We start from the raw sequence: 12,968 nt of genomic DNA, 5'->3' as shown, positions 1-12,968 counted from the left end.
TTTTTTCCTAAATGACAGCCACTTTTGCATTCTCTGAATTGCACAATTCTTTTGATCAGTCCTGAATGAACTGTCAGTGATTTCCTAACATAACTGTACAGCGAATTGAAGCAGAGAAAAAAAATGCTTTCTATATTTTGATTGGGTTTAAGAAGTAAGCATATTCAGGCACATAATGCTGGAAATGCCAAGGCACCCAAGGAATGTTTAAGTGCTAATGTGTCTATATACCTTGGCACTCTGGCAGTCAGATATCAGGTGTGGGTTTTCAAGGTCATAAATTTGGACCTAGAAACACTTTACAGCCTTTTTCACACCTTACCTTGCTGTCCACAACTTTAAAGGGAAAAAGGAAGTTTCTTTAGCATCAATATTACTATATTACTGGGAATATTGGTTAAAGTAATTATCTAGTTTGAACTTTAAACTCTTTTAATTAATTAAACGTATTTACTCTTTTTGATTCAAAGCACATAATTAGATAAACAACATGTGAGTTTGTACATTTTTTCAGTAAAAGATATTGCTGACTATATCTAGTTGGGGTTTTTTTTGTTTGTTTCCTGGAAATAGTCATTGAACATTATGATGAAGTTATATCTGACAATCGTTGAATTTCTTGAAACAAACAATCCAATTCAGTGTTTAATAAACTATAGTTTAATCTCTTTTTTAAAAAATGTTTTGGTCTCTTTGAAGGCGAAAATCATAATCCGAGATCTGCAGTCACTGAAAATTGCTACAACTCCTCTTAATGCATTTATTTTCAAAGCTAAAGCAAACAAACAAACAAACAAACAAACAAAAAGACAGATTCCTATAGGCAATTTGCATTCTAAGTTAAAAGACTTAATCCTGTTTAGAAAAAAAAAATCATCTTTCCCTCAGAAAGAAAGGAAGAACTCAGAGAAAAAGCCCCTCACATCCCAGCGTGTCATGTTATTATGCATCGTTGTCTTAATACCATCAAAATAGCATCAGAATTCACTTGAGGATTCTCTGCTGAGCTGCAGAAGCTTGCTCACCAATCACAAGACATTCGAATGGAAGAAAGCAATCCCTTGTATGATCAGCTAAAAGACTGTGAATTATTCCTCCTTTCTTCTGACAAACTTATCTTGGATGTAGAGCACACCAACACATCTGAAAAAATAACGGAAAGCTGTACCTTTACCCTTATAGGCATTTCAAATATATATGCATGCTTACATACATATATATATGGAAACCAGGTCAGAAATTACTCTGAACTGCTTCACTATTTGCCTTGCCTTATAACTCCAATATTACGATGTGTTTACTTGTAGGTCTTGTTTGTGCAAATGTAAAGAAAGGATAGATTTATCAAATACATTAATTGAAAACACACTAAGCCACTGTGCTGGTATTTTCAATTGAAACAAATGTTGACCTTCGCTGTCAATTTAGTGAGATAGTGTCAAAGCCCATGTTTCAAGAAGATCAGTGGCATTACGTAGACATTGTCTAATGGCACAGTCACGCCTCCTTTTCCCACAAAAAGGCTGAAATGTTCTTATTAATGAGGAAATGATAGAAAGAGAACATCCCATCTTTTTGTTTACTCTATGAGACTTTAAACAATCAACATAAGAATGTCCACTGATTTTTGCCATTTCCTGAAGTAAAAATACCTCACCTGTTATTCAGAGGAGAATGCAAAAACACTTGAGAATAAGTGTCTTACCTATATGTCTTCATAGCAAGTCAGATAATCCAGGCTATCTATACAACCAGTAAGGGAGCACAATCAGACTACTCTGCAAGTTAGTGAATGTCCAGTCAAAGTATTTTTAGTCTCATTTCTTCTGAATTACTTTGAATTTCCATTGAGCAATTGAGGAGCAAGCAAACCTAAGCCTGCAATTAATAAGGTCAATGAGACCTTTAAAAATAGTCAGGGCAAATATTCCTTTCAGTGCCTTATTTCTAGCTTAATTCCATTGCATAACCATAGATATTTGGTGCCTGCTCCTGCGCCTTTAAGACTTCCTTCTTAAAGAGCAACCAGCCATCTTGTACCCCTTTACTCTCTAAGACTGAGCCCCAGGGGACTCTCCCTACTAGTCTCCTGAACAATTCAAAGTCTGCTCTCCGGAAGTCCAAGGTAGCAGTTTTGCTGTTCCCCCTCCTGACTCCACCAAGAATCGAGAACTCTACCATGTCATGGTCACTCTGCCCAAGACAGCCTCCAACCTCTACATCTCCCACCAGACCTTCTCTGTTTGTGAACAACAGGTCTAACAGGGCAGCTCCTCTCGTAGGTTCTCTTATCACCTGCATCAAGAAGTTGCCCTCCATACATTCTAGAAACCTCCTAGACTGCTTCTTCTGTGCTAATCATTCTGTGCTAGCATTCTGTGCTAATGTCATATCTGCCAGTCCTCACATGAGGTCTTCTCTACCCAGTATCTCCAATGGCTCTGCAAACCTGTGTTTAGATAGCTGAATCCTTCATGTCCATTTTGTCTCTTTACAACATAGCTGCAAAATTACACTGTTCGGGAGATGCTGTTTTTCTGTCATTGTGATGTGATTTACAAATGCTGGCTACCTCATCAGCCCATGAGCCATCATTCTGTTCTCAGTTCTGCTGGCTTTTTACTATAGGTTGTGAATAAGGCAAGTTCTAGATGCAGCTTGTTTTCCACCCTGGATGCAGTCAAACGCAAGGAAGACTGTGGGTGAGGACTGCGATTTCATATGTCATTGGAGGCCATGATACAGTTACATACTTTGGACCTTTGGAATTATCTATGAAATAAGTGTGTTACATATGCAAGCATGCCTTCACAGCTCATTTGAGAAGTTAAAAGCTGCTCAGTGCCTGTACATTTGTTACACATCTTTTGTTATTTGTACCATTGGCCTTAATCCTGTTTCCTGCTTTTAAATTTATTTTCCTTTCCTGCATTTTGGGAAATGTTTTTAGATAAGTCTTCTGATGGCATACTTGCCCTGGTAGTTCAGTTTAATTTTGAGCTGAGGAATTTCAAAGGATAAAAAAATATTAAATTGTGATAAGAAGAGATAACAGGGGGAATACTCATTCCCACAGTGCTACCCATTAACTTTCATGTTCTGAAATTGCATACATTTTCCAAATAATTCTGTGGTGAAATTATAATGGAATAATTATCATAAGATGCTCCAGAGCTGGAACTGATGGCTTGGTTGTTTGTATTTATGTAATCTAACCTGTATAAAACTCTTTGTTTTTATTTGTTTTCTCTTTCAGTAATATTTATAAAAGTGAGACTTAGAAGCTGTGATAAAGAAAGCTTTTTTGTTTCTTTTTCTCTCTCTCTCCTTTTTTTTTTTTTTTTTTTTTTTTTTAATGAGAAATAATGAATGAATGAATGACCTCTGCAAATGGATCTCTGATTATAGTTGATGCTTTGGGAGTACCACTAGTGATAAAACCAATAAAAAATTTGCTAATACTAATCCAAGTTCTAACTCTCTAGCACCTAATTTTAGGTAGATTTTTTTTTTTTTTTTAATTCTTAATATGCTTTTCTTTCACCTATATGCTTTTGATATCCTTTGCTGAGTGAAAAGGTAAAAATATGCTTAATTCAAGCCTAAATAGGTAATTTTATTGTATTTTTTTTATTCTTCACTCAATATTTATTGCTTGATTTTCACTTTAATTATCTTTTATCATATTTGAATAAGGAAAGAAGTAAAATCAATTCCAGTGCTTATAATGGAGTTATCTTATGTGTTCCTAAAGGAAAATGTTTTATTTAGACCTCAGATTTGTTGACACTGTGTTTATTTGAAGCTAGGCTTCTTTTTTTTTTTTTTTTTTCATTTCAGTTGGTTATATTTATTCGCACTTTGGGGAAAAATGCTAACAGAAATATACTGACAACACTCTTCTTTTTGGATTCTTCAAGTTTTCAATGTTTCTTGTGAGATCTAAGATATTTTTCAGATATGCTAAGCTTTCAGTAAATCAGGCAGGGTGATTTGTGAACACAAACAAAAACAAAACAAAAGCAAAAGCAAAAAAACACACCATCACCACAAAAAAAAAAAAAAAAAAAAACACCAAACCCTGCAGCCCTTCTCCACTGCTGCTCCCAGAATAAATTTTGACTTGAATGGTGTGTTCCTACTAACATAGAAACTGGTTTGGAATCTGTTTTTCAAAACTTGCCTATCATTACCTTTAAAATAAGAATAGTGAAATAAAACATAAAATTAACTGAAAAAATAAATATTGACCAGTAAATATTGACCAGTAACCACAGGGTGTTTGGAATAAGAAGTACTCTTGTACACAAGTTGTAGACTTTTTAATTATATCTTAACAGGGTGTCAAAAATAATAGATGATATTTGTAAATCTCTGTAGTAGTGTTAACTTTAATTAATTATTCCTATTTGCAGAGTCCATGACAGATTTCTGACTTAAAAAAAAAAAAAAAAAGTGTAAAAGACATATTAATGAGCAAGCTGTCTATCCTTGAAGAGAGACTGGAGATTAGATCTGTAGAAGAATAATTTTCTGATACATTTTTAATGGACTGGAAGAACCACATATCTCAAAAAGAGAAGACATAGCTTGGGAAGACATTGTGGTGAAAACAAAGAGTATAATCATGGAGCTGTTCCTCAGAATAAAAATGCACATAGCCCTTGCCACCCCTTCCTTACACTTCTACAATCTGTGATGGGAATGCCACTGTGTGCACAACCATAGCTACAAAATGGGCAAGTATGATGAAAGCCTACTGAAGGAGCACGGCGTACTTGCTTTCACAAAAGCATCCATAACCATTGCAGAAGCCATACTCTTGATCCTACCTGGAATTCAGCTGCTGCGAGAGAGAGCATGCCTGCCTGTATGAGATATGACAGTGCATGTAAGTCTCTTAGCTATAGAAAATAATACTGTACAACAAATCCAAGTCACTTGCACAGACTGGCTGGAATCAGACAAGAAGTAGGGATTATCTTTCTCCTGGACCAGTTGGATATTAGGTTACTCTGTGCTGCTAAAGTGCATTCAGGCCCCTATGTTTTTGCAGTATCTAACTGCAGAATATTCAGCTAGCTGAATATTTCAGTTTTACTAAATGTATAGGGGATATTTCCATTGACTATAATAGGATCTCTTGGTCTATAGATGATGCAGTGGAATTAATGTAGACACCTAAATTTCTGTGTGTTAGTCTGAAACTGAGTCCCACCCAAGGAATTACCTCCACCATGACAATAACACAGACACACAGAGAAACAGATTTTTTCTTCTCTCTTTGTTGTTGAATAGTGGTAAAAGAGTAAGTGTTATTAATAGAACTGTCCAATACAGCTTTTTTTCCTGCTGACTGCTGGCAGAGCTGTCCTGCACAGCATTTTCTGTTTAGCTGACCACCTGAAGTTTCTGTGTAATCTCCAAATCTTTGGGGTAATATAGATCTTGGCTGCCCTCTGTGAATCTCTTCCTGGTTGAACACCAGGACATGCATGAAATCAAAGGATTGCACAATGGGTTCCTGGGCAACAGCCATGCTGGCTTACTTGCTCAATGTTTTTTTTTGAGGGTGGGATTTTTTGTGGAAAAATATCAGCTGTAGTAACCTTCAGTAAGAGAGAAGTTGCTCGTAAAAATTCTGTTATATTTGTATAATATTCTTGTAAATATTAAGAATATTTCTAGAGGTTTAATTTTCTGCTGTTGTCCACAATAATTTTGTCAGTTCTTCTGAGTTTGACTTTCCTCATGGAGCTTCTTTACCTCTTCATGCAGCGTTTTGTAGAATACCGACTTCTACATGTTTTTCTCAAGACATACCGGAGCATTATGGAAATTTCTTTGGCTAATTATAAAGCTACATATATATAATTATTTGAGATTTTACTGCCAGAATGAGTAAGTCCAGTACAATGCACTCATAACATTTTCTTCTCTTTAGCTAAGCAAAAAAACAAACAAACAAACAAACAAACAAAAAACTCAGCAACAGAACTCCAGCTAATTAAAAAAGGGGCACAGTGTCTAATAGACAAAAACTCCCTAGTTCTGAACATGCAACTGGAATAGTCTTTGCTGTAGCAGAGAGCAATTCACTTATCCTTTCTGTGTTTTCCCATCTGTAATTTAGAGATAAGTGTTTATTTGCCACATCAGATTTGTATGAGAAAAAATACTGAACATATACATGTAATTTGATGTTTAAAAGTGTTTTGATTTATTAAACAGGATTTGTTTATCCTGTCTTATATGTCTTCACTGTTTTTACTGCAGTCAGTGTAAACACAGTTGTGGTGTCAGATATTATGATCCAAAGCCTTCCCACAGAAACTTTTAAATGAGATTTAAATTAACCAAAGGGGATCAAACATTGTTCTTTGAATGTAATAATCTCTGCCCTTTACAATTATGGAAACATAATTAAAAATCTGAAAAGAAGGATTCCACCTTATGTTTCCCAGTTCATTCTTGTATGCAACATTTCATAGAAACCTCATTAGGTTGTTTAAGTTAAAAATTACTGGGCCAGATTCTCAGCTGAACTGTAACCAATGGAGTGAAGCTGATATACAAAAGCTCTAAGTCCAATCTATACATTTATTCAGATGTAAAAAACAAACAAACAAACAAACAAACAAACAAACAAAACTATAATGGTCCAGGATTTGAGAATTTGACTTTAGTCACAACTGTCTGTGAGGAGTGTGGCCTCTACCACCACAGGCACAGCACATTAAATCACATTACCATTTCCTCCTTGCTTTGCTTTTACATCCTAGGAGTTAATAATTCATTACTGCTGAGGTTCTGCACTGAATATCTATGCTCCTGTTGTGATTTGGTTTAGTTATTTCATCTAGGGAGAAGGGGAGATGAAGCACTGCTGTGATCATGCTTCTATTTCACATAGAGGAGCCTGGCCTCATCCTGCCAGGTCCAGCAAGAAACAGATAAGAATGCAATCTATACATTGTAGAACAACAGCAGCAGTAAATGAATAATTAAGGCATGGTAGTTTCCTCAGTTTTATCATACTCTTGCCATATATCACTACTTGAGAACCAGGTCCAGGAAAGATGTATAAATATCAGCTGGAAAAGAGAATTTGATCCAGATCATTCTTCAGCTTCTCTGGATTTTCTTGCTGTTTCCAGGTTTTAATGAAATTGAATGATGATTATTAAACATATTTTGAAGGGAAAGAGTAAATTAGTGTCAAGTCCCCTATGTGTGTCTAGAACTGTAATTCCATTTTCAAATTTATTTTCATAATTACTGTGACTTTAGATCCATATGGGTGGATGACAGAGATAGCAATAAAAATCACGTTTTGTTTTCTACTAAATGAATAAATTCTTTATTGTTCACATGTGTTTTTACCTCACCTGACCTCTTTGGGGTTTTTGTTTGTTTGTTTTGTTTTGTTTTGTTCTTTTGTTGTTTTGTTTATTTATTGTTCTTGTTTTCTCCTAGGGACATCTCCATTAGTCTGCGTTGCTGTAGTGAACAAGATTTATTTTGTGGAACATATTGCAAGTGTTGCTCTTGTTTTGCTTCTGCATAAAAGTTGTTGTGATATGATTCCTTTATTTTTTTCTGTGTATGTTTGTTCAACATATAGAAGTGAAAATCAGGAGGGGCTCCAAATCTATTAGCTGAAGAAATGAGTGTATGAAATTTATTCTGAAGCTCCTTACTGATTTTTGGAAAAATTTGAAAAGAATACAGAAGCAGATATTGCTGTCTCAGGAACAGTGAAATCTAATGAAACAAACATGAGATGCAGAGACAGGAATTCCTAGTTCTAACCCATATTTTCCTGAGACAAATGGAAGAAAATTAGAAAGATATCTGTCCAGATCTCATTTGGAAAATGTATTTTTGAAGATCCTTTTGTGTTCCACTGACTCTGCTTTATTTGGATTAAGACAACTTAAATATTTATTGTTCCAAATTACTTAACATGCCCACAAGCTTCCTTCCAAAATCTTAGAATTTCTTCATTTTGTAACTGTGAGAAATATTTGCAGAAAAGTATTTCTTATTAGTTTTATCCTAAAAAGGAGGGATGCATTAGGCAAGGAAATTAATTCTATGTATATTAATCTTCACAAAAATCTGTTGGAGTAGGGAACAATTTTCATTTTTTTTAATTTTTCTTTTTTTTACCTGGAGGACTATGGAGTTCAGACATTTAAATTAAATACATCTGGAATATATTTGTAAATGAAGAGAATTTTCTTATGAATTGTATGTCACTTAATAGTTTGAATGTTACTGACTGATGTGCTTCAGATGTTTAATTTCCCTGAAATGATGTTGCAAGGAAGAAGCCTAAATACACAAGACATCATTGGTATATTTTAACCAGGTCCTAGTGGAGACAGCCAGCCTTAATCATTAAGCAAGATTCCATGATTGTTCCTGTAATTTAAAGAGGAATAAAAATTCCAAATCCATCAGCAAAGGACAAGAATGTTCAGCTCTTTATTCAGATTTGTTGTGAAACACCAATGTAATGATTGTAATCTCTTCATCTCTCAGAGCTTAGTCTAGAAAAGGAATAGTAGTAGTAGCTTTCTCTCTGAGGTTGTACTCCACTCTTACATCTACGTCATTGATAAAAATGTTGAACAGAAACGACCCTAGAACTGAGCCCTGGGGGCACCACTAGTGACCTGCCTCCAGCCAGAGGGAGCCCTCAATTCACTACAACTCTCTGAGCTTTATCAGTTAGACAGTTCATCACTCAGCATAGTGTGAATCTGTTTACATTTATTCACAGTTGAATAATTTGTCCAGAAGGATGCTGTGAGAGTCAATATCAAAGGCCTTGCTAAAATCCAGAAAGATTACATCCACTGCCTTCTCCTCATCCAACAAGCAGGTGGTAGAGGTCATAGGAGATCAAATTACTAAGCACTCTCCCTTCATGAACCCATTCTGACTATGAATGGTAATAGCTTTGTTCTTAACTGACTTTCAGTAGCTTCCAGGATAATCTCCAAAATTTTTCCAGGGACTGAATTTATGCTAACAGATCTGTGGTTTCCTGATTCTTCTCTAATACCCTTTTTGTAGATGGATATAATGCTGGTTAGCTTTCAGTCAGCAGGGATTTCAGCAGACTCAGGTAGATTGTTGAGAGGAATCCATATATAATGTCTACTAACTCACTACAGTGAATCCTTTCAGGCCACAGTGACCTATGAAAATGTAGCTTATACAACTCTTCCTTACAATTTTGATTTGGGAAAGTCACTTTTACTCCCAGTCACGGTCCTCCATTCTGAGGACTAGGCAGTCCAAGGTCACAAGGCAAAAAAACTCTACCTTACTCTCATGGTTACTTGTTAGGCAATTACTTGCATCAAGAAGTCCAGTGTTTTCCTTTGAAATCTTCTTGCTTTTGATTTACTTGAAAAAGCCTTTTTTGCTTAATACCATACTGACCAATGTCAACTCATGTTGAGCTTTGAATTTTCTTGTTTTCTCTCTGCAGATGCAAACTGGAGTTCTGTACTCTCTCTGTGAAGCCAGACCTTTCTTCTAGAGTTCATATATAATTTTTTCTTTACCCTATCTCTGAGAAGAGTTCGCTGTTCAACTAACCTGCTGAATCATGAGAACAGCTTTTCTGTATTGTGAGAACAACCTTTTGCATAACTTGAGCAGATATAAGCTAAGGACGGAGGCTTGCATAAATGTAAGCTCAAGAACAGAATGCGGGGGAGGCTGCGGAGCTTTTTGTCAAGTGAAGATAAGAAAGTAGAATGGATGTCCTGTTGCTGAAGATAAGATAGCAAAACAGATGCCTCAGCTCAACGCAACATCAGTGGGAACTGGTTGGGGCTATTCCCTCTTGGAAATTTACAGCGTGAATGCATCCCATGATCACCAGAGATGTTAGTTATTTCTTAGAATTTCTGCCCATGTCCTTGGAATGTAATGAATATGTATGAAAGACATATGAACTGTGTCTTTAAATATGTAGTCACTGCTTCTCTTGGTGTGCATGTTCAGTGGGAGTGATTCTCCATGCACTGAGTACTGTAATAAAGGAAATACCTGTTTGACATACTTCATTGGTGTGTCAAATTACTTTGTTGGTTTTCTTGGCTTCATTGCTCTTCTGCCCTTCTTCCTCAACTTGTGACACAATGAGATTGTGTGCTCATAGGCTCTTAAAAGGTGAGGATCATGAGAGCAACCAGTTCTTGTGGACCCCAAAACACTCCAGAGATGATTGCCAGGGAACATTGCTAACTAGGTAAATAGTTCCCTGAGAAACTTAAAGTTTGCCTTCTTAAAGTCCAGGATGGCAGTTCTGCTAACCCTTTTTCTCAAAATAATAATAATAATAATAATAATAATAATAATAATAATAATAATAATAATAATAATAATTGAACTCAACTATTTCATTTCCAAATTAGGAATAGGAAAAAACAGAAAAATGTATTAGTATTTGGAATAAATAATTTTTATCCAACTATAAGAACTGCTTCTGCGCAAACTGTTGCTATTCTGGCCACATAAGCCAGAATTTGTATAAAACATATTTTATACATATGTAAGTGAAGCGTGTATGGTACAGATCTATACAGTGATGCTTAAGCATGAATATAAATTCTCAGTGATTCTGTAAAGTGTCATCACTATGTGTCTATGGACCAACACACTTGTCTAACAACAGTGTCTTTGCTTCATTAAAAAAAATATACAAAAAAATATAGTATCTTTTGAAAACTGTTTATTATCTTGTCTTTGGAAACATTTTTCTCTACAACTATCACAGTTACAAAAATAGTCAGTGATTGTATTCATATCACCTCCTAAAAGTATTAAACACAAGCATTATAGATACTTTCACACCCAACATGAAAGAATGAGAATTTTGGATCACCTTGGCTAAGATACACATACCTGGACAGCATTACTGTCGATGAGAATAAAAAATTCAATAACTAAATTAAACAAATATCAAGCAGCTTATTTTAGGAATATAACTTTAATACAGTTGTTCTTTGCATTGACTCTAGAGACCATAGATAAGCCAAGCGGAAAGTCTTGTTCCCCAAAAATCTGTCATCATGGAGTTTAACTGGAACAGCTCTGGAAAACAATAAATTGCTTACAGTATTTTTTTCCCATGTAAGGATGTTTTGACTTTTGATTAAACTTATTTCTTAATAATCTGGTTGTGGCATAATTCATATTAGCTGGCACATCGACAAATACCTAGTTTCTCAAGTTTAATCTGTCCAGACAATTCATTACTGTGCACAGGAAACAATACAACTGCTTTCTTATTTATTGTAAAGTAATTTTTTATGAGACAGATGCAATGCAAATGATACATTCAATGTAAATTACTTGCATTTAACTAAAAATATTTTAAAACATGTAAATTCCACTGCAAATTTCTCTTATTAATTTTGATGTTATTCATGTCTTTAGGAAAGTTGCATAGCTTCTTCATGATTGTGTTTGAGGAATACAGAACGTTGCTTGCTAGTAAAAGAGAAAAGCTGGATTGTTGATCCAGCTGTTAAATCATGTCTACAAAATATCATAAGAACCCAGAAGATATAAAGCAAGAATCAAATTGACCAGTACTTGGATAGTGTGTGTGACATTATGTAGCTGTTTTAGCTGGCTTTGTAGCATCACCGAAATCTATAACTTCATACTTCACGAGTCTGAATCAATAAACTTGCCGTTATGGTCTCCAAAATTAATCTTGCCTTATATAATTCCCACCCCAACCCCCAATTCTAATTCTCTCCCTTTTCCTTCTGCTTCCCAACAAAACAAAATAAACTGTAGTGAGAATTTATAATCTTTTGAAGAAAGTAAAACAGATGAGTTAGGAATGTCAATCTTGTGAGAAGAATCAGCATCCTTTTCAGGCCTGAGGATTGAAATGAACATTTCAGAGTTGGCACCCAAAACGGTGTTCCATGATATCTGTAGTCTTTCATTGCTTCCTTCTTCTTCTTTTTTTTTAATTCTTTTTTTTATTATTATTATTTTTAACAATCACTGTGACTGAGGTTTATCAGTATCAAGAAATGAAGAATTTAAGTAAAACGGAGAAGCCAACATCTAAGTTGGGTCTAAGCCCATATAGTGACTGAAATTTCTGTTTCTGAGAACTCATGTTACTATCTTGATTTGCGGTATTGAAATCTATGTATTTATCAACCTAATGTTCTTTTTACCACCCATGTTTTCAGGACTCCAACCCTGTAGGTACAATGCTTCACGTACTTAATTCCTTAACCATGTAACCAGGTGTCTTAAAGCCTCTCCTGCATAACAGTCATTGATCTCCCCCAGGAATTCAATAGCATCAGTCAGTGAAAATATAATGTAGGGCACTGCTGTCATTCTAAAAATGATACTAAATCACTTGTGTCATAAGAATAATTTGTTTAATGACTCTTTGACCTTGGAACACATGCCAGACAATTTTAAATCCTTACCCTTTTAGGAAGGAGGAGTAAGCTTCTTCAGATATCCTACAGAGAAAGAGCACAGCCATGGGAAAAGCATCCCAGGATTTCTGGAAGACGAAGTAATCACTTACCTCCAAATTCTTAGGATTTGCCCTACTTATCAGAAGGAAAGGGAAAGAAAAAAATATGGATGTTCTCAACATTTAAATAACCAAAATGGATTTTACAACTTTTCCTATATTCTTTCCACTCAGTGAAGATCTATTCTTTTTTTTAACCTTTTTATTATTTATTATTTTTTGATGGCTTGCTTAGCCATCAGACTGTCTGAAGGACTCATCTCTAAGGAAGCGCAAGAAATATGCATGAAAATAGTTTTAACTGCTAGAAGTATGGTAAAAAGAGTTATCAATTTGAATGGGATAAGCTAGAATTGCAAAAGCAGACAGGAAAAGTAATGTGATCTTCGATTTGTTTTTTTTTATATAAATTTTGTCAGTACTC

Source organism: Gallus gallus, chromosome 3 (assembly GCF_016699485.2).
Source record: "Gallus gallus isolate bGalGal1 chromosome 3, bGalGal1.mat.broiler.GRCg7b, whole genome shotgun sequence".
NCBI lineage: Eukaryota > Metazoa > Chordata > Aves > Galliformes > Phasianidae > Gallus > Gallus gallus.
Note: the sequence above shows the minus strand (reverse complement) of the source record.